This window comes from Rhinoraja longicauda, chromosome 28 (assembly GCF_053455715.1).
Source record: "Rhinoraja longicauda isolate Sanriku21f chromosome 28, sRhiLon1.1, whole genome shotgun sequence".
Lineage (NCBI taxonomy): Eukaryota > Metazoa > Chordata > Chondrichthyes > Rajiformes > Arhynchobatidae > Rhinoraja > Rhinoraja longicauda.
The window spans coordinates 31,553,601-31,563,409 of NC_135980.1; positions in this window are offsets into that span (position 1 = coordinate 31,553,601).

Sequence of the window (9,809 nt, forward strand, 5' to 3'; positions counted from 1 at the left end):
TATTTTTCAAGCAGCAGGAACTAAATAGAGAGCAGGAATGAGACATCCCCACATTTGACACCCCTTGTCCACGAGACCCTAATAACACAGGCATCTCCTGCTGGTGTTCCAGGTATAAACTCAGCACCCAAGGAGTTCAGACCATGACCCCTGGTCCAACAATGCTGTTTCCAACAGTGATGATACCAACCAAACATTGTTCAATGAGTTACGGTTTGGCTACGTTGAGAAGTTGGGTTTCTGGAACATGACTTTTTTACTTTCGAACTTAAAAAACCAAAATCCACCAGGGACCTGAACAACAAAACTGCATCAGGAAATAAGATGTGAAGAAAAGGAATGCAGATACTGGTTTAAGTCGAAGATAGACACAAAATGCTGGAGTAACTCAGCGGGACAGGCAGCATCTCTGGAGAGAAGGAATGTTTGACATTTCGGGACGAGACCCTTCTTCAGGGTTCAGGGTCTGAAGAAGGGTCTTGACCTGAAGCGTCACCCATTCCTTCCCTCCTGAGACGTTGCCTGCCCCGCTGAGTTACTCCAGCTCTCTGTGAAACGTCACCCATTCCTTCCCTCCTGAGACGCTGCCTGTCCCGCTGAGTTACTCCAGAATTTTGTGTCTACCTCAGGAAATAAGATGCTCAGTTAAGTGTGATTCAAATGTATCCTTCCAAGGGTTAAATGTTATTTACTGCCCAGAATAAGCATTCAGTTATTTATGGCCTCTGTGTTATACACTGATTGGTCATAAATCATAAGCTGATAGATAGGCTGTGTATCTACATCAGTCACTGTCAGCATGAAATTGCAGGTGATCGAGACGCATGGTTTTGTCAGGGTAGGTGACGCACAGGGATGGTGAGAGCTTTGCTGGATCTGCATGGGAGATGGCACCCAGCTGGATCTGCACAGTAGTGGGAGATGGCACCCAGCTGGATCTGCACAGTAGTGGGAGATGGCACCCAGCTGGATCTGCACAGTAGTGGGAGATGGCACCCAGCTGCAGTGTGGGTCATGCAGAACACAGACGCCTCATTCTGGAGACGGGACTTTCATCTGAGACTATCCCTTGCTTTAGGACCCTTCTTCAGACCCTGGACCCTGAACACTGAAAAAGGGTCTTGACCCAAAACGTCACCCATTCCTTCTCACCAGAGATGCTGCCTGATCCGCTGAGTTACTCCAGCATTTTGTGTCTACCTTCGATTTAAACCAGCACCTGCGTTTCCTTGCATTAGGAAGGCCAGTATTCTTCGCACTGCCATAGAGCAGGTGGAGGTGCAGCGGGAGAGTTGCTGCCTCACAGCACCGGAGACCCAGGTTCCATCTTGACCACGGGTGCTGTCTGGACGGTGTTTGCACATTCTCCCCGTGACCACGTGGGTTTTCTCCGGGTGCTCCGGTTTCCTCCCACATTCCAAAGACGTGCATGTTTGTCGGTTAATTGGCTTCTGTCAAAACTGTCCCTAGTGTGTGTAGGATAGCACTAGTGTACGGGCAATTGCTGGTCGACACGGACTTGGTGGGCCGAAGGGCCTGTTTTCACGTTATATCTCTAAAGCTAGCTTGACCCTAAAGAACATTTTCCTACATGAAGATGGGTCGCGACAACAGACAGGTGTTTTTCTTTTGTAAACCAGCATTGGCTGTTCCTTGTTATTACATTAATATTTCCCCATAGCTTGTGCTCAAGAATATAAAAATATATCAAATTTATTAAAAGAATTAACATTGTATTAACACCTCATTAATCTACCAGATCAGTCTGAAGAAGGGTCTCGACTCAAAACGTCACCCATTCCTTCTCTCCAGAGATGCTGCCTGTCCCGCCGAGTTACTCCAGCAATGTGTGTCTGTCTTTGATTTAAACCAGCATCTGCAGTTCCATCCTACACTATCTATCAGCTAAGCTCTCTTCCAAATATTACCTGTCAAAATGTGGCATTAGTATTGCAGTCAGAATCATAAAGCAAGCAGTGACTGATTGTTCCCAAGTTATTCTTTGCAAGGCTTCTACACTGGGATTGTTTGCTGCATCACGTTTGTGTCAGATCCTAACCTTCTTTAATGTTTGTTCATTCGTCATGTTTCGTATTCATCAGTGGTGTCACCAAGTCGATGGTCTTTGGCAGTGTGGGGAAAGCACTCCCCTCCTTGGTACCAGCATCGTATGACTCTGGCCCAAGGCACGGTGAATTATAACACAGAAACCCTTCTCCTTGATCAGACTCAATTACTGTTGTTTTGCCAAGACCGATCGCCTTGTAACTGGGTGAGACGTATCATCGAAACTCGAGCCTGTAGGAGATGCTTGCGGCATTAAACATGACATTATATTTCTGTGTGGCACGCAAGTCTTTATTTCTAACTATCTTCTCTCCTTGGGAGAATAAACTGTTTGCTAATGAATGGAAACACCATAACTTTGCACAACCGAGATGTAGAATTAAACTGCTTCTACTTTTTTGCAAACAGTTCCATCCTAGATGCAGAATAAAGCTACCTCATTACTCAAGAAGATCCCGTCAGGTGAACTGTTGAGTAAAACTCTCTGTGAAGGAAGGAACTGCAGATGCTGGTTTAAACCGAAGATAAACACAAAATGCTGGAGTAACTCAGCGGGACAGGCAGCATCAAAGGGTCTCGACCCGAATCGTCACCCATTCCTTCTCTCCAGAGATGCTGCCTGAGCCGCTGAGTTGGATTGAGCTGCCGCCCGGACTCAGTGGGCCGAAGGGCCAGTTTCGGCACTTTAATCTCTAAACTAAACTAAACGAAAAAATAAACTAAAGTGAAGTCTTACTTTGTGGTTGTGCTTTCTGTCAGTGATTTGGGGCTGAAACTCCTGATGTAAATGTCAACTCATTCTTGAGAAGTTGTGGTTCCGTGTTAATCAACACCCTTTTGCCTCTCTGACGGTGAGCTGATTCAGGTGCACAGCATTCTCTTGCATTTATCAATCACTTTCCCGCTGGCACCAACTATTCACCTGTAATTTTGGATTGTGTGTTGAAAGGTTTATGTGCTCGATACCGTAGCTGTGAACGAATTCATCATGTTGCAAGTCAATGCACAGAAAGAACAATCAAAATCCTCACGTTTTTTCTAAATAAAGTCTTGGACTCACTAACTGCTTTAGTTTAGTTTAGTTTAGAGATACGGAGCAGAAACAGGCCCTTCGGCCCACCGAGTCCGTGTTGACCAGCCATACCCTCGTTCTATCCAACACAACATAGACACTAAAAGCTGGAGTAACTCAACAGGTCAGGCAGCATCTCTGCAGAGCATTTTGTGTCTATCTTCGGTTTAAACCAGCATCTGTGGTTCCTTCATACACATTCTATCCACCACACTAGGGACAATTTACAGAAGCCAATTAAACTACCAACCTGCACATCTTTGGAGTGTAGGAGGAAACCGGAGCACCCGGAGTGAACCCACGCAGTCACGAGGAGTGTCGGGATGGAACCCAGGTGTCTGGCGCTGTGAGGCAGCAACTCTACCGCTGCACCACTGTGCTACCTTCATCTATTTAGAGTCATAGAGTCATAGAGACATAGAGTCGTACAGCATGGAAACAGGCCCTTCAGCCCAACTTGCCCACACCGGCCAACATGCCCCATCTACACTAGTCCCACTTGCCTGCATTTGGCGGCACGGTAGCGCAGCGGTAAAGTTGCTGCTTTACAGCGAATGCAGCGCCGGAGACTCAGGTTCGATCCTGACTACGGGTGCTGCACTGTAAGGAGTTTGTACGTTCTCCCCATGACCTGCGTGGGTTTACTCCGAGATCTTCGGTTTCCTCCCACACTCCAAAGACGTACAGGTATGTAGGTTAATTGGCTGGGTAAAATGTAAAAATTGTCCCTAGTGGGTGTAGGATAGTGTTAATGTACGGGGATCGCTGGGCGGCACGGACTTGGAGGGCCGAAAAGGCCTGTTTCCGGCTGTATGTATATGATATGATATGATATGATATCCCTCTAAATCTAATGTGCAGGGAGGAACTGCAGATGCTGGTCTGAAGACACAAAGTGCTGGAGTAACTCAGCAGGTCAGACATCATCTCTGGAGAGAAGGAATGGGTGACGTTTCGGGTCGAGACCCATCTTCAGACTTCCCCCTGACACTCAGTCTGAGGAAGGGTCTCGACCCGAAACGTCACCCATTCCTTTCCTCCACAGATGCTGCCTGACTCTCTGAGTTACTCCAGCATGTGGTGGCCACCTCTGCAACATTGTACCTCGGTACACACGACAAATAATAATAAACTAAAGGACAAATAAAAAAATAAAGGACTCAGTCTGGGACCCCTTCACTAATAGAACTTAGGTAGACACAAAATGCTGGAGTAACTCAGCGGTCTCTCCAGAGATGCTGCCCGACCCGCTGAGTTACTCCAGTATTTTGTGTCTACCTTCGATTTTAACCAGCATCTGCAGTTTTTTGTCCGACATATAAATAGATCTTGTCAGTTTTGAATGAACTATCTGCAGAAAAGAGCTGACACCACAGTTGTTTCTTTTGATGCCCCTCGGATTCACCAGGTCTGACTCTCACTAAAACCCCATCTGTTGTTTGTAAGTACTTGAGGATGAGAGATGCCTTGTGTCTGTGTGGACACTTGGCTCTGCTGACACATCCTGATGATTGTCTTTCTGCGGGGGTTGTCAGTGGATCAGCTGAAGCGTTGCAAGATGCTCCTGCACATTCGATGAGACCTGTCGGGATAGAGCAGACACCTGGGACCTCTCTGGCCCATCTGTCCACGTAAATCATCAGACGAACAGCAGACAAAGTTCAGGACGAGCGGAGATGAACTGCCCGGGGAAGTAGCAAAATGAAGCATGGGTTTGGCATTTACTCCGGAACTGAGAAAGCTCGAGGAAGATTAAAGATCAGTTCACGCAGGTTAGATTTTTGTATATTTCTTACACCCCCCCCCCCCCCCCCCCACAACTCATCCCCTCTGCCATCACGCGTCACTCTGGTGCAACTATAAGGCGGCAGAAGAGCACCTTGCCTCCCCACACAGTGCAGACGCAAACACCGCTACCGAGGGTTGCCAACTCCCCCGCTCCCAAATACGGGACAAGGTGACGTCACTGCCCCGCACCCCACGTGACCTCACCCAGCCAGCAGCCACGTGCTCCCGTTGCTACGCAACCTGCCTCGCGGCCTGGGCGGCCGCCATCGGTGGAGGGGGCACGTGGCCGCTGGCTGGGTGAGGTCACGTGGGGCGCGGGGCGGTGACGTCACCCTTTGTCCCTTATTCGGGAGTGAGGAAGTTGGCAACCCTACTAATACGGGACAAGGGCGGTCTATAGGGCGGTCCCGTACGGGACAAACTAATTTAGCCCAAAATACGGGATGTCCCGGCTGATACGGGATAGTTGGCAACCCTACCACTGCCCCACCGCCACACCGACTCGGTTTACACTACCCCAGTCCCATGGGTGCCCTACCCCAGTCCCATGGGTGCCCTACCCCAGTCCCATGGGTGCCCTACCCCAGTCCCATGGGTGCCCTACCCCAGTCCCATGGGTGCCCTACCCCAGTCCCATGGGTGCCCTACCCCAGTCCCATGGGTGCCATACCCCGGTCCCATGGGTGCCATATCCCGGTCCCATGGGTGCCCTACCCCAGTCCCATGGGTGCAATACCCCGGTCCCATGGGTGTCCTACCCCAGTCCCATGGGTGCCCTACCCCAGTCCCATGGGTGCCCTACCCCAGTCCCATGGGTGCACTACCCCAGTCCCATGGGTGCCCTACCCCAGTCCCATGGGTGCCCTACCCCAGTCCCATGGGTGCCCTACCCCAGTCCCATGGGTGCCCTACCCCAGTCCCATGGGTGCCCTACCCCAGTCCCATGGGTGCCCTACCCCAGTCCCATGGGTGCCCTACTCCAGTCCCATGGGTGCCCTACCCCAGTCCCATGGGTGCCCTACCCCAGTCCCATGGGTGCTAGGCTTCAGTGCAGTCTGCAGCATAATGTTGTGCACATGAAGGATGGCTCCACCATGTCGTTTCTGCCCCGTTATCCCCACCACTGTCACAAGGATCGCCGGCGCATGACATCGCTCCCACAACCCGACCGTCTCCGGTGTGAACGCATTCTGCCAGCGCTCTCTGTGCCCTGAATCTTTCATTTCATGACTGACTGCTCTGAAGAAGGGTCTCGACCTGAAACGTCACCCATTCCTTCTCTCCACAGATGCTGCCTGACCCGCTGAGTTACTCCAGCACTCTGTGAAACGTCACCTATCCATGTTCTCCACAGATGCTGCCTGTCCCGCTGAGTTACTCCGGCATTTTGTGTCTGTCTTGCTGTTCCCATTAGTTGCTGTGTGGCCACATTACACTTGCCTTTCACAATCACAATAAATCTCTGTGATCGGTGCAAGTGGAGATGAAGTTTGATCGGAATACTCTTCCTTTAAATTACATTTTATTGAAAATTCTGCAAATTAAATTTTAGGAGCATGCAACCGTATGTAAAATCCATTAGCACCGAATTGATTTTATTTGCTATAACTGTATTTAATGCAGTCTAGATGGACTAATATGATGTTGTGGAATGCTGACAGTTGTGTTCAGTGTGTGATGCTCTGTGCAGGCTGATGTGTGAGTATAGCACTCCCTGCTGGTAGCTCTGCTTTCCTGCAGGACTGCCAGCAGGAGCAGACTCTGCCAGATTACTCACCACTTTGTGTAGCAAGGAACTGCAGACACTGGTAGGGTTGCCAACTTCCTCACTCGCAAATACGGGACAAGGTGACGCCACTGCCCCCGCGCCCCACTTGACCTCACCCAGCCAGCGGCCACGTGCTCGCGCTCTACCAATGCCGGCCATCCGTGCCGGGAGGGGGGTTGCGAAGCAACCTCCGACAGGTGGCGCCTGGGCCTCTGGGCCTAGACTGTCCAGAGCTAAAATGTCGGAAACCGAGAGTGTCGGGAGCTAAACTATCGGGGCCTACAGCGTAGGGGCCTACAGCGTCCGGGCCTACAGCGTCCGGGCCTGCAGCGTCTGGGGCCTGCAGCGTCTGGGCCTACAGCGTCCGGGCCTACAGCGTCCGGGCCTACAGCATCGGGGCCTACAGTGTCCAGCCCTACAGCATCGGGGCTTACACCGGGCCTACAGTGTCCGGGCCTACAGCGTCCGGGCCTACACCGGGCCTACAGTGTCCGGGCCTACAGTGTCCGGGCCTACAGCGTCCAGGCCTACAGCATCGGGGCCTACACCGGGCCTACAGTGTCGGGGCCTATAGATTCTGGGCCTACAGCATCTCCCGGGCCTAATACGGGACAAGGGGGGTCCCGTACGGACAAACCAATTTAGCCCAAAATGCAGGATGTCACGGCTAATACGGGACGGTTGTCACCTGAGACGCTGGTGGTTTAAACCGAAGAGAGACACAAAGAGCTGGAGTAACTCAGCGGGACAGGCAGCATCTCTGGAGAGAAGGAATGGGTGACGTTTCGGGTCGAGACCCTTCTTCGGTACTAAGCCCATACTTTGGGTTTGAGGATGGATATTTTTGGGTGACTGTCAGTACCACTTGCACAGTACCACAGTGACACAGGTCCCCACAAACTACAACCTTGTTGTCACTGGACTCCTTGTTCACCTCCGTCCCCTCGATCACCTCTTGCAAGGAGTGGTTCAACTCCGTAGCCCGCGATCCAGTCTCTAGTTTGAAGCATTGTTTTTCTCACCTTACGGCCGTGGCAACGATTCCTCTGTTTGACTGCAGCAGCACAAGGTATTTCATCAAACACCGAGACGATGAGGGAACATCCATCGAAACGGCTGGGTCTGTCTTTGGCCATTGGCAGCTCCATCAGCCAGTATCTCTGGGATGACCTGGTGCCCCGGCAGGCCATTTAGAACGGAGATGAGGAAAAACTTTTTCAGTGAGAGAGTTGTAAATCTGTGGAATTCTCTGCCTCAGAAGGCAGTGGAGGCCAATTCTCTGAATGCATTCAAGAGGGAGCTAGATAGAGCTCTTAAGGATAGCGGAGTCAGGGGGTATGGGGAGAAGGCAGGAACGGGGTACTGATTGAGAATGATCAGCCATGATCACATTCAATGGCGGTGCTGGCTCGAAGGGCCGAATGGCCTCCTCCTGCACCTATTGTCTATTGAACTGGGTGCAACTCACTGCCACCTGCTGGCCACAGCACAGATTGCGGAAAAGCTCAAGTGACCGGAATGCCTGGACACACAGGTATTGAATTGAATTGAATTGAATAAATTTTATTAGCCAAGTATGTACACATACAAGGAATGTGCCTTGGTGCTTTGCTCGCAAGGTTAGCAACATGACATACAGTACACAATTAAAAATAAAGCATTATAATTTAAACACGTGAAGAATTAAATAAAATACTAGAGCACAAGGAGGCTCCAGACTTTTGGTTGTTGAGTAGAGCTAATGCTCGTGGAAACAAGCTGTTTTTATGTCTGGCTGTGGCAGACGGCACGGTGGCTCAGCGGTAGAGTTGCTGCCTTACAGCGAATGCAGCGCCGGAGACTCAGGTTCGATCCTGACTACGGGCGCCGTCTGTACGGAGTTTGTACGTTCTCCCCGTGACCTGCGTGGGTTTTCTCCGAGATCTTCGGTTTCTTCCCACACTCCAAAGACGTACAGGTATGTAGGTTAATTGACTGGGTAAATGTTTAAAAAAAATTGTTCCTAGTGTGTGTAGGATAATAATAATAATAATAATGCATTTTATTTATATAGCGCTTTTCATATACTCAAAGACGCTTTACAGAGATTTAGAGAACATAGGGAAATGAATAAATAGATAAATAAGTAAATAAGTAAACGAACAGAGAAAGGAGACAGAAGGTGAGGTGACCTTCAGTGGTTGAAGGCAGTACTGAACAGGTGAGACTTCAGCGATGTTTTGAATGTGGTGAGTGTGGAGGAGACTCTAACGGTTTGGGGTAGTGAGTTCCATAGGGTGGGAGCAGCGATGGAGAAAGCCCTGTCCCCCTAGGATCTGAGTTTGGTCCGGATGTGGGGGGATAGGAGATTGGCAGCAGCAGAGCGGAGGGTGCAGGTGGGAGTGTGCCTGTGGAGGAGGTCAGTCAGGTAGGATGGGGCCAGGTTATGGAGGGCTTTGTAGGTTATGAGGAGGATTTTGTACTGGATTCTCTGGGGGATGGGGAGCCAGTGGAGTTTGTAAAGGACGGGGGTGATATGGTCACGGATCGGGGTGTGGGTGAGTAGACGGGCAGCGGAGTTTTGAATGTAATCCTTTTGAATGTAAAGGATAGTGTTAGTGTGCGGGGATCGCTGGGCAGCGTGGACTCGGTGGGCCGAAGAGCCTGTTTCCGCGTTGTATCTCTAAATCTAAAAAATCTAAAATCTTTGACAATCCGGAGTCTCCTTGTGATAGGGAAGTGTTAGATCCACCATGATTCGAACATGGTTGCATCGGCCATTTTCTATGGAGTGGTCTGCTGGAGCAGCAGCATCTCAGCGGTGGAAGGGAAGAGACTCGACAAGCTGGTCAGGAAAGCCGGCTCTGTCCTGGGTTGCCCCCTCGACTCAGTGCAGGTGGTGGGAGAGAGGAGGATGATGGCAAAGTTAACATCGCTGCTGGACAACGACTCCCACCCCATGCAGCACACTGTCACTGCACTGAGTAGCTCCTTCAGTGACAGACTCCTTCACCCCAAGTGCGTGAAGGAGAGATATCGGAGGTCAATTCCTTCCCGCCGCTGTGAGACTGCACAACTAGCACTGCTCCCAGCAGACCAGTCAACAGACCAGTTAACAGTAACAGTAAAATAAAC